This window comes from Myotis lucifugus, unplaced genomic scaffold (genome assembly GCF_000147115.1).
Source record: "Myotis lucifugus unplaced genomic scaffold, Myoluc2.0 scaffold_36, whole genome shotgun sequence".
NCBI lineage: Eukaryota > Metazoa > Chordata > Mammalia > Chiroptera > Vespertilionidae > Myotis > Myotis lucifugus.
The window spans coordinates 801633-814031 of record NW_005871084.1 but is presented as its reverse complement, the minus strand read 5'-3'; positions in this window follow the sequence as shown (position 1 = coordinate 814031).

Here is a 12399-nt window from a genome sequence, read left to right as displayed (position 1 = left end):
CCAAACTGGCTCCCACCCGTTGGCTGATACCCCCAACCCCCCCCCCACCGGCCTATCACCCACAACTGCTGTCCCATCCTGGCCAGATCACCCACAACTGCCCATCCCTCTTGGCCCCTAACCGCCTCTACCTCGGCCCCACCACCATGGCTTTGTCCAGAAGAACGTCCGGAAGGTCTCCTGGAAGGTCTCCCAGTCTAATTAGCATATTACCCTTTTATTAGTATAGATAGAGGTCTGGTGCATGGGTGGGGGCCAGCTGGTTTGCCCTGAAGGGTGTCCCGGATCAGGGTGGGGGTTCCCTTGGGGCGCGGGGTGGCCTGGGTGAGGGGTCTGCGGTGGTTTGCAGGCCGGCCACGCCCCCATTGGGGTGGGGATCCTCACTGGGGGGGGTGTGGCCAGCCTGGGTGATGGGCTAAGGGCTGTTTTCAGGCTGGCCACACCCCCTTCAGAGTTGGGGGTCCTTCCTGGGGGGGGCCTGGCCAGCCTGGGTAAGGGGCTGAGGGCTGTTTGCACCTTCACCCCATGGGTGGTGTGGGCAGCCTGGGTAAGGTACTGAGGGCTGTTTTCAGGCCCCTCCCTTGGCGGCCGGCCCAGGCACCCAAGCCTCCCGCTCGCTCCTGCCTGCTCCGTGGCTACCTCCCACAGGCCATCCTTCGGCGTCCAGCCCAGGTGGGCGGGAAGCTTGGCTTCTTTTATCACTGGGGGTGACCCAAGCCTCCCACCCATTCTGGCTAACTCCGTGGCTGCCCCCATCTTTGTCAGGTTAATTTGCATATTCCTTCCTGATTGGCTATGGGTCGTCACAGAGGTATGGTCAATTTACATATTTGTCCATTATTAGTGTAGATCTTATTGTTCCCACATAATATATGATTAAATCAGAGGCTCAGGGACATGACCTTTTCCAATGTCAGATAAACCATTGTCAACAAACATCATGTGGAATTATTTACTAGAAATTGAAATAAAGGAAAAACCTGACTTCATTACAGTGGTCCTCAAATATTTTCATTCCTGCCTTGTTACTATCTCTCATAGCCTTAAGAGATTCTCACTAAATTCAACCATACTCAATTCCCAGAAACGTGAGGTAAGGCTGTTGAAGTCTCCACTCTCTAATGCAGTAGCCACTCACCATTTGAGCATTTGAAATATGGCTTATTTGCAGGACACAGCACAGATTTTGAAGAGGTAACTATCTCATCAATATTTTTTATATGGATTACATGTTGAAATTATAATATTTTTGATATAATGAGTTAAATAAAATATATTATCCACTATTTTTATCTGTTTATTTTTACTTTTTTGTAGGTGGTTCCTAGAAATTTTTTAATTACATGCGTGTCTTTCATTATATTTTTATTGGATGACACTGATCTGAAAATCCTACTGAGAAAAGTAATGCTATACCTTTTATTACAATTTAGAAAATAATGAACTTGTATTTTAATCATCGTGCTATCTAGCTTCAGGTTTTCAGCAAGGTGGAAAGCTTAAGGTAGGATGCCCCTGGGAGAACCTTCAGGGATATAAGAAGAAAAATGGACCCAGGCAGGGATAGATGGTGATTAGAAAGAAAAAGGGGTATAGCTGATTGTGAACTCATGGTAGATGGTGGGAAATATTAAAACCAAACTCTAGGATCAATTTTTTTAAGCCTCACCAGAGTTTTTTGTGTGTGTGTTTTTTGTTGTTGTTGTTTTTTTGAGAGAGAGTAGAGGGGAGAAAGTAGGGGGAGAGAGAGAGAAAGAGAAAAACAACAATGTGAGAGAGACACATCGATTAGTTGCCACCCATATATGCCCCTGGGCCTGCAACCCAGGTATGTGCCCTTGACTGGGAATCAAACCCATGACCCTTCCTGGGCCAATGCTATAACCACTGGGAAAAACATACCAGGGCTAGGATCAATTTTTTAAGTCAGTTCTGGAATGCTTCAGGGTACAGTGCCAGTGTTTTGATACATCAGTCTCCAGTGGATGTTTGTGGCAGTCGTAAAAGAGGAATTGTCTTGGCCCAGTCAAGGACTTGTCTGTGTTGACTTTGACTAAGGCAAGATTTGAGGCAGCAGCTGCTGTTTTTGACTCTGTGGGTTACAATTGTGATCTCCTCAAAGGCTTTGCCTTGTGCTAGACTCTTGTATACCATCGTCCTCGCTCTCCTGCTTTTAGTTTTCACTCACATCGTTTGGTTTCGTGTGAGTGTCAGTGAATCTTGAAAGCCTTTCTTGGGCCCACTGCACTAACTCTTCACAGGTCAGGTAATGCTTGGGTCCCATTGTGCTTGCATAGTTGCTACATTCTAGGACTTGAGAGGTATTGCTCAGTTCTCCAGCTCATGTAAAATACAGTTGAAATTGCAAAGCACAACAAACATCACAAAAGGCGGAACCAGGTGTTGCAGTACAATCTGCTCTCCCAGACAGACTCTTTCCCCTGGAATGCCTCTTGCTGCCATGCTAACTAGCCACCTCCCTTAGTGTAATCTTTCTATCTTGATGGATGTCTTCCTGTTGTAGCTGTTAAGGAGTCGATATACAGTATCTTCTTGTTACCTGGTATAACCTTCTGATTTTGGAATCAATGGAAAAACAGACCCAGGAGTCAGATAGATGGTGACAGAATGTGGCTTTAGAATAGAGGCCCAGAAGTCTCCCTAATGCTTTATCCCTGAATGAGAGAGACACTTACCCAGTCACCATGAAAGCTGGACAGCGAAGGCCTACTCCAAGAATATGCATGAATGAGTACACTAGAGCCGTGGTTGGCAAACCGCGGCTCATGAGCCACATGCAGCTCTTTGGCCCCTGGAGTGTGGCTCTTCCACAAAATACCACGTGCGGGCGCGCACGTACAGTGCGATTGAAACTTCGTGGCCCATGTGCAGCAGTTGGTGTTTTGTGGAAGAGTCACACTCAAGGGGCCAAAGAGCCGCATGTGGCTCGCGAGCCACAGTTTGCCAAGCCGCAGTTTGCTGACCACTGCCGAGAGTACAAACGTCCTGTATCTCCCAAAGAGAGAGAACCCAACAAGACACTGAGCTGAGCATGCTCAGTGATGCCAACCAAACTCTAATCCAATAAGACTGCAGGAGTGAGATGTGGGGAGAAAGGCAAGTTACTATAGCAGACATCCCTCAGCATGACAACATTAGGCCTAGAAAGGAGATATCCCTGCCTCCCCCCAACATGAATGTATTTATCTGCTTACCATCAAAGATTTTATAAACACACTTTTATAAACACATTTTTAGTACATGGCATATAAACCTGTAGAATATATTTTCCTTGATGCAAGCTCTGTTCATTTATTCCAGAAATATTTGATCAGTACCTGTTATAAGCCAGGATACTGTCCTAGGTGCTAATAGATAAAGAAACACAGAAATCCTGTCTTCATGATGCTTATATTGTAGCAGGGAAGACTGAAAATAATAATTAACCATTTAATTAAAACATATGGCACTGAGAATGGTGGTAAGTGCTATCGAGAAAAAGTGAACAAGGATGAGCATAGAAGTTGTAATATCAAATAGAGCGATTAGTGAAGTCTCCCTGTGAGGGTGCCATTAGAACAGTGATGGCGAACCTATGACACGCGTGTCAGAGGTGACACACAAACTCATTTTTTTGGTTGATTTTTCTTTGTTAAATGGCATTTAAATATATAAAATAAATATCAAAAATATTTGTTTTACTATGGTTGCAAATATCAAAAAATTTCTATATGTGACACGGCACCAGAGTTAAGTTAGGGTTTTTCAAAATGCTGACACGCCGAGCTCAAAAGGTTCGCCATCACTGCATTAGAATAAGGGCCCGATGGAGATAAGAGAGTGAGCCTGTGGATATCTGGAGGAAAGTGCTCCACGCAGAGAAAACAGCATATGCCAAGGCCCTACAGACAGATGCCTCATAGGCTGGAGGAAAATCAAAAGGCTAGAGTGGCTGAAACAGAATGAGTGAGGCAAGTTCACATATAATCTCCGCCTTCAAAGTTAATTCATGGTCCTGGCACGTTATTCCTGCCTTTTCTGCTTGTGTATTAAAGTTTAGACCCTCTTAACAGTTCTAGTATAGCTGTTGGGTTCCTAGCTACAACTTTCTTCCATTCTACTCACAATCTACACAGTTTTGAAGGCAAGTTCAAAATTTATGCAGTTTTGAACTTGCCTTCCTTTCCTCAAATCTTGAAAACTGGAGGGCAGAGTGTTTCTCTGAGTCACCAAGTACCTAGCATATGCCTTTCAGAAGGCAATGTCTCAATATGTTTGGTGAATGATTCTCCCACCTAGACTGTTGCTTCAAAGACTTTTATGAAAATCCTGCCTCCAGACTTCTCTTCAATACTGAGTATCGGTTTTCCCAGCAGCAGTGGTTTTCTTTAAAGCACAAGGCTGACCAGTGGCATGTTTAGTCCATTCGTAGCACAACACAAACCCACCCTTTTGCGATTTAGTAGCTGGCATCTGTATACATTAATGTTGCACTTTTTACATTAATGTCGCACTTCCTACACCCCATCCACCATTGGCTTCACAACTATTTATTGAGGGTGTTTTGGTATCTCATTCAATCAAATAGACCCCTGCCCTCTGGAGCTTATATTATAAAGGATAACACCTTTAAGGTGGGACATTGGCTTAGTTGTCTTTATTTTCACAGCCCATGGCACAGAGCTTTCTTTGCCTAACATGCTCTATAAAAATATGCAAATCTGAAGACAAGTCACAAAGCAGAATTTTGTAGATCCCCCCCAAAAAAAGTACTCCTCTCTTTATCTCTAAATGGCTCAAACAGACTGATCAGATGGAGAAGAGTATTTAACTCAATGTCTCTCTCTAAAACATGCTCAAGGGCCATGTATTTCCAAGGAGGCACTTCTACCGATGATAACTAAAACTCTATATTGTGAAAACCTGGTGGCAAGGTGTTAGAGATCAGATTGGCTCCTTGCATTGCAAATCTCTAAAACTAGTGAGGGCAGGAGTCTAAGATGGTTGACAGGTTTCAGGCTTATGTGGAAAGTGATTTAACGTGACTGTTTAATAAATTGCATTGCTAGTAAGCCATAGGCCAACCCCCCCCCTTAAAATATCAGTATATCAAAACCTTCTATAACGTTATCAGGAGAAGAAGATGGATTTGGGGAATTTTCCTAAAGTGCTTGAATTAATATTATCTTTTCTGTGGTCTAAAAAATTTTGCTAACAGCCCTGCTGATTTTCTATTAAGGGTCCAGAGAGATGGAGTGTGTGCTTTCATTTGCGGATCAACAGTGAAGAAGACAGATTTGTAGTTTTTATCAGCATTAGCAGGGCTAAGCACATTTGTTCACAGGTGTTAGGAATTACCACTTGAATGCAAAGCTGGGCAGAAAAATAGTATTTGTCTAGTGAAAACACAACAAGTATACACACAGTCCACACCTTGGACTATAGCATTACACATTCCGTATCATAAATCACATCAAAATCATTTTGGCATGTTCTTTCCTTGAGTTCATTCCTTAAATTGAATGAGCACATGTTAAATGCCTATGATAATCACTATTGATAGGATGTTAGCATCTCCTACCAGCAACAGCCTTTTCTTTACTAATTTGGTCCTGAGATTATGAGATAATCTCTCACAAAACTACTTTAAAAACTAGAAAATGGAATGTGTGAATAGTGCCATATAAAGTTCTTAAGCAGACCTATGATTAGGACTCAAAGCACCTCATTCCAAAACCTTTGTTTAGTCTCTGGGGGAACAATATCTGCGGGGTTTGTCCTGGTGATCCTTTGGGGACCAAATTTGCTGAAGAAAAGCAGCTTGTGTCAGTGTTAACAGTAGAAATAGTCACTTTTCAAATCCACTGGCCTTGTAACGTGGGAAAAATCCCCACTAAACCTATACACAAGAGTTTTCTTATAATTTGCTGGAAAAATTATCATAAAATTCTGTATCAGATTTAATTGATCATGTGACCTATTGACCTTCAAAGAACAACACATTTTGGTCAGATATTTTGTCAGACCCTCTTCAACAGTAAAAAATATTTATATTGGTTTACAGGTTTTCCTGAAAGATGGGAATAGATTCTAGTGTGTCTATGAATTTTTTAAAGAAAATACATTACTTGGAAAATGAATAAAATATAAATTTAAAATTCATCATATTCCCTAACAATGAAGCGATTTGGCCTAAATAAGACTCTCACCCTTGCCCATTGTACCTGCAGTGCTGTAGATATTGTTGAACATATGGTACATGATGTCACCCACTGTTTTCATTCCCCCTTCCCTCTGAGATGTGCAGACCAGAATCTATCAGCATTTCTAGGGAAGATCATATAATTATATCAATTTACTGAATTTTGATGTGTGAAAAATAAATTAGGTAGCACTTTCCTAGCAATAGGAGTATATGCAAACAATGTTATTGAGTGAACACTATGAATTAATTTAACCTAATTGTTACAGTAGATAAATATTACCTAGTATTTCAATTTTCATCTAGCCACCAGAAGAACAATCATCACTGAATAAATATGATTTTTAATCAGGATCAAGTCTGGGTTATTGGTTTATTTCTAGTTTTTTTTTTCCTTAGGAAATATTTACCCTGCTTAAGTTATAAATATTATCCGTTGTTTGGAGTGAAGATTTTACACAGTCATCTCAGACCGGTGCAGCTTAAAATTTTTAATAACTAAAAAGGGAGGGAGACTGGAATCTCAATTGTTTTCTTCCAGGATGAGTCTGCTACCCGTGCCAACTGACCTACCTCAGTGGCATGCCCTTTGTGGATTTGCCAGCCATCACCCCCATTGCCCTTTCTACTTCCTCCCAGGCCCCCCTGGCTCCTGCTAGAAGAGTCCCAGCACTTAGTAGGCTATCCCAGAATGGTAGCCATTGTAATCACACCCTACTGTCCAGGGTGTTAAGATGGGGCTCCCTATAAATGAGGTCACTGCAGGTTCTTTGTAGAAGTTGGTTTTTCTTCTATCGGTTCCTGGAGATAGTGGGATTTCCCTGATCTCTTTCCCCAGTAAGATCATGCCATGCCATGTCCCCTGCCGCTCTGCTCCCCTTCCCAAATCCCTGCATTTTTTACCCTGCTGAGTCGGGGTGGGCAATACTCTGAAAGCAAAGACTCTCTTTGTCCTGCTCTTAAAATCTGGACCATCGCCAGCTCCAAGCCGGCTCCTAGCATGCCTTTCTTAACCCTTCATTAACCTACTATCAGAAGACTCAGCAAGGCTCATCTTGCCCACTCCAGAGGAAGAAAAAAGAGGAAGGTGAGGAAAGGAAGGAAATTTGCCCCCACCCTAACTGAAGGCTTGCCTGTATATGACCCTGACACATAGTAAAGCTATGATCTCTGAGAATTCTGGGGTGGGGTTAGAATCATGGCAGGAAAAGGGAAGAATCAGCTTGAAATAAATTGATGAGTTGGCAGAATTAAATCCTTCCCTTAATAATTATGTGCAGAATTTTTGTATCTAGTGCTTTTTAGAAAACTATTGTTAGCATATAGCAAAAATAGTAATTATCCAGTCACTCAATGAAAATGTGTCCACTGCCTACCCTGTGCAAAGACCTGAACTACTTGCGTGATTCCTCCTGTGTTGGCAGACTCAGGAGGAATCACACAAGGAGTCTACCCTTTGGCAACTTAAGGTTCCCAATGACATGACATTCCATTCTATGGAGCTCCAATGACATGACATTGACAACATGAACATCAGTCGTGACAATTTGAGCTTCTGAATGATACGCAGTGTAAGAAGACCATACAGCTGTGCAACCCAGGAGTGAAAGAAATTGCTTTCTACTTGGGAGGGATTATTTCCTATTCTGTGCTTTGAGGTGAACTCCTGGCCTCATAACTTATGTTCTTGGTAATGTTTTGTTTGTCGTTTGGTTGTAGATATGTTTACCTATTCTCCTTTCCAAAATGGCTTGACCAGCAGCAGGAGTGCAGCCTGTGGTTATGAAACGGAATAATCTAAATTAGTAAAGTATTGACAATAGTGAATAGTTAGTACCTCCGTATTCCATCAGTTATAACTATTTTAATAGTCCCCCTTAGAAATATGTAAAGAAATATGTTCTGGGATTGATACTACATTATAATATATTTTAGATCCTGCAGCACTCTCAAAAACAGCATGAGGTAAATAATTAATAATAATAGTAATACCAAGTGTAATCCTTACGTAACCATTCATAACTTACAAAGTCTGTGTGAATACATTATCTCTTTACAACCACTCCGTAAAGTAAATAAAATGATCCTGATTTTTAAAGATGGAGAAACTGTGGTTCCAAGAAATTCAGAAGTTTGTCTAGAGCAGTGATTCTCAATCAGGGTGACTTTGCTCTCCAGGGAACATTTGGGAATGTCTGGAGACCTTTTGGTTGCTACATCCTGGGGGCTGGGGAAGGAGACTGCTACTGGCATTTGATGGATAGAGACCAGAGATGATGCTACTAAACATCCTACAGTGCACAGGACAGCCTTTCACATCAAAGAATTATCCAGACCAAAACAAAAAAGTACTCAGGTTAGGAAAACTTGGTCTAGGATCACACAGTTGGTAAGAATTGAATCCAGGTTTATTATTCTTGGTCCAGTCTTTTTTCTGTTACCTAAAAGTGGAAAGTTTTCCTCTTAAATTAAATAGGGAAGCACAGCCTATAACATTTTATTCCTGAGCTCCTAGAAAGAGTGCAAAGTATACCTTTGATAGACCAGGAAATGATGGTATAAAATCACTGCCAGTGACAATAGAAAAGCTTTCAGCATAATCTCCACCCCTTCCCTCCTAGGCCTACCTTCCCAACTTTATGGAGCTCTGTATCTGCAATTACATTTTGTTGATAAAATTTCACTGTGTTTTTTCAATTCTCAGACTTAGACAATACCTAGAACCATGCAGGAGAGATGAAAGGCAGGAGTAAATGATTGATTAACATGTGTGTGAGTTCTCAATTATCGATGGTAATGGCCCATGGATATAACATAGATTTGCCAAAGCCGCTGATAAACCAAAAGGCATTTTTATTGAGATTTGGAATCAAAACATTTTTTAAAGGAGAGTCATCTATCTAATAATCACTTTAATGTTGAGGTAAGCTACCATAGCAGTTATTTTTAATTCCCTAAATACATATCACTATGAGGCAGGAGAGGCATCCAAGAATGTGCTAGTCAGCAGGGGTTGCCAACAAAGATTAAAAACTGGAACAGTAACAGGATGGCTAAAAAAGCTGTGATGGAGGCACAGTGAAGCCAGGCACAGTAGAGTTAAGTCCATGCATCCCAGGGGCACACAGCCTGTGTTCCGTCTGGCTCTGCCTACCTAACTTTATGATCGTGAGCAGGTTACTTAATTTCTCTGTACCTCAGTTTACTCAACTATAAAATGGGAGTGTACATAGTACCTACCTTATAAGGTAGTCCTGAGAACTAAATATATTTAAAAATGTGCCTGGCATGTAATAAGTATAATAGTGCTATATATTTTCTAGATTATGCATGTGTTAACTCAAATCAGATGAACTTATGGATAGTGATGTGAAAACATGGCATGAAATATTGTTGAATGAAAATATAGAAGAAAAGAAATTCAGAGAGCAATAATTATAGCACTGACCCATTTATATTTAACCTCCCCGGTCCCCCCAATGACTTATGTGAGTTATAGGTTACATGGTGAGGAAGAACTTGAACTTTTTGTTTTTCAATTTGGAGAGATTATCATCCACTTCTTTAAAAATATTTATATATTTTTTAATTGACTTTTATCGAGAGAGGAAGGGAGAAAGAGAGAGAGAAAGAGAGAGAAACATTGATCGATTGCCTCCTATAGGCACTCCTAGTGATTATTAACCCACAACCTGGGGATGGGCAATCAGACCCACAACCTTTTGGTGTACCAGGTGATGCTCCAATCAACTGCGCCACAGGCCAGGGCTGTAATCCACTTCTTGATTCAGGAGTAGGTGGGCACAGAAGGACGCTTTGAAGCAAATTTCCTTTTACTTTTCTCAGTAATGAAATGTAAGACCACCAGGCCTGTTTGGCACCGGGGAAGGGTATAGAAGAATCTAAGTTCCATCAAAGGTCACTTCTCCCAAGAAGCCTTGGTAAGCACAGCTGGGAAGAGGTGGGCAAACTGAATGGGATTCAGCGAGTCCTCCGTCTTCTTCCTTTCTCAGAGTAACATGGTGAGAGCCTCTCTGTTTGCTGTGTTGTCATGGTCATGTCTGAGCTCTGTCAGCAGAAATATACACCCATGGTCCCAGAGAGGGATGTTACCAAGGGAAGAGAAGCCTAGCTGGGTGGCAAAGCCTAGAGTGTGACCTAAGAGTATATGGGGATGGCCACTTCTGGCCCAGGTGTAGGTAGGTGAAATCCATTTGGATCAGTATCTTTGGCCCAAAGTCACACATATGAGTATGGACAAAGATGGGTAATATTGGAGCCCACGTGTAAGGCAGGATTGTGTTTGCTTTAGGGATTCTATCAGCAAGAACATCACTGTGGCTTGCAGATGACACCATCAGACTGCACAGGACCAGCTATCATAGTGACACCAGGGAAGTCACAGAAATCCCAGCAGGAAAGAATTCGGCTTGCCAGTTCTCTCTACTTCTGATGTTTGGCTGTACAGTTAGGAAGCATGTGCACAATCACCGTGCCTGAGCCAAAACAAGCTGACTCCAACACAGCATTTCATGGGTATCTGTCCCTCCCAAATTTGCTGAAGCAGAACCTCTGGGATTGGAGCTCAGGAGTAGGAATTTTAACAAGCTCCCCAGATTATTGTGATGCCAATGAAAGTTTACAAAGCACTGATTAGTCAAGGCAGAAGTCAACAATCTCCTAGGTTTCTTGCAGTGGTGAAGGTACAGTCAATGAGAACACTCAAATGAGCAACTTTGATGAAGCCACAAATTACCCCATGCAAAGGGAGTATTGATAGTGGACTGTGATCTGGAAATCCATCAGTGCAATCTAAAGGTTTCAAAGCAGAAAGATGAAGATCCCAAACAATTCATATGAAAAGAGAGCAGCCACAGAAGTAGCTAAAATATAGAAGAAATGAGAGAAGTGCAATAGCTTCATTATTCTCCATATTGCTTCCTAAATGATCTTCTCAGGCATATATGATCACTGCTGCTGTGTGCATGTTTCTAATGGTTCCTTGTAGCAGGAATAAAGGTCAGTGGGTCCAAATTTTCCAACTGAGTTTTAACACTTTAATCCTTTAGTTCCTCTTGTGAACCCTAACAAGATCTGGCCTTCAAGTTTTGCCAGAGTTAGTGCTTCGGCTGAGAACATCCTTCTCTCTCTACCAGCTTATGCTGATATTCCTTCTCTTTCCAGATAAACCTCCAGCCCGATCTCATCTAAGAAGCCTTCTTAGATTTCTCCAGCTGATAATTACTCATTGTGCTGTAGTCTCATGGCTTGATTTTACCTTTTGATAGCTCTCTGATCAGTCTGTCAGGAGTCAGGTGATTTATGTATGTCTGGCCTACTCACTAGGGTATAAATGCTGGAGCTCAGGGGTCCTGTTTCTTCTCCTTGACTTCCTCACCATACCTTGCATAGTGCTTTTCATGGACAAACCGCTCAATAAAGCTATGGCATATGACTAGTTGACTAGAGATGAAATTTCCTTTAGAGAAGGAGGTGGAGTAAAAGTTGGAGAGGTAATTGGGGGGGGGGATGGGGTAACCAACAGCTTTTAAAAAGTTTTAATAACCAAGTATATTAAGTTCAGTCAGTTTTATTTCACTTTGGGATACATGAAAGGTTCTTGAGCTGGTTTCCAAGATTCCTTCTATCCTTTCTAACATTGTACATCTATTTTAAAACATTTTTCTTTTTATTCATCTCCTTTTCTTTGGTGGGGGATGTCTGTTGGTTTTGAAATAGTATGAAGTTTGAGAAGAGAAGAAATAGAATGAGAAGCTTTCTTTTCTCTTCTCTGTTACGATCCCAGAATATGCTTCATGAAAACCCTTGCTAGCAAAGCAATGAAGTTCATTTACTAAAGCGGTGGCCTTAAATATTTCTGTGGTAACTTCGTACATACATACTATACTACTTATATACACCTGAAACAGGCTTTAGTAAAACAGCCCTTACTCTTAATTTGTGCAATGCAAGTTGGTATTTTCTATGTTACTCTATTTTATTCCAAATAAACAAAAAGTGGACCACAACCCAGTGAATCAATTCCATGACCATAAAGAGTTGAGACCTGCAATTTGAAAAATGTAACACTTAAGAATTTATATCATAATTGCTAGGTTGCAATAATTGGCTGAGCACTCTGCCAGGTACTTTTGCTAATACTGTTATATTCATTCTATGACAAATTATTATACTCA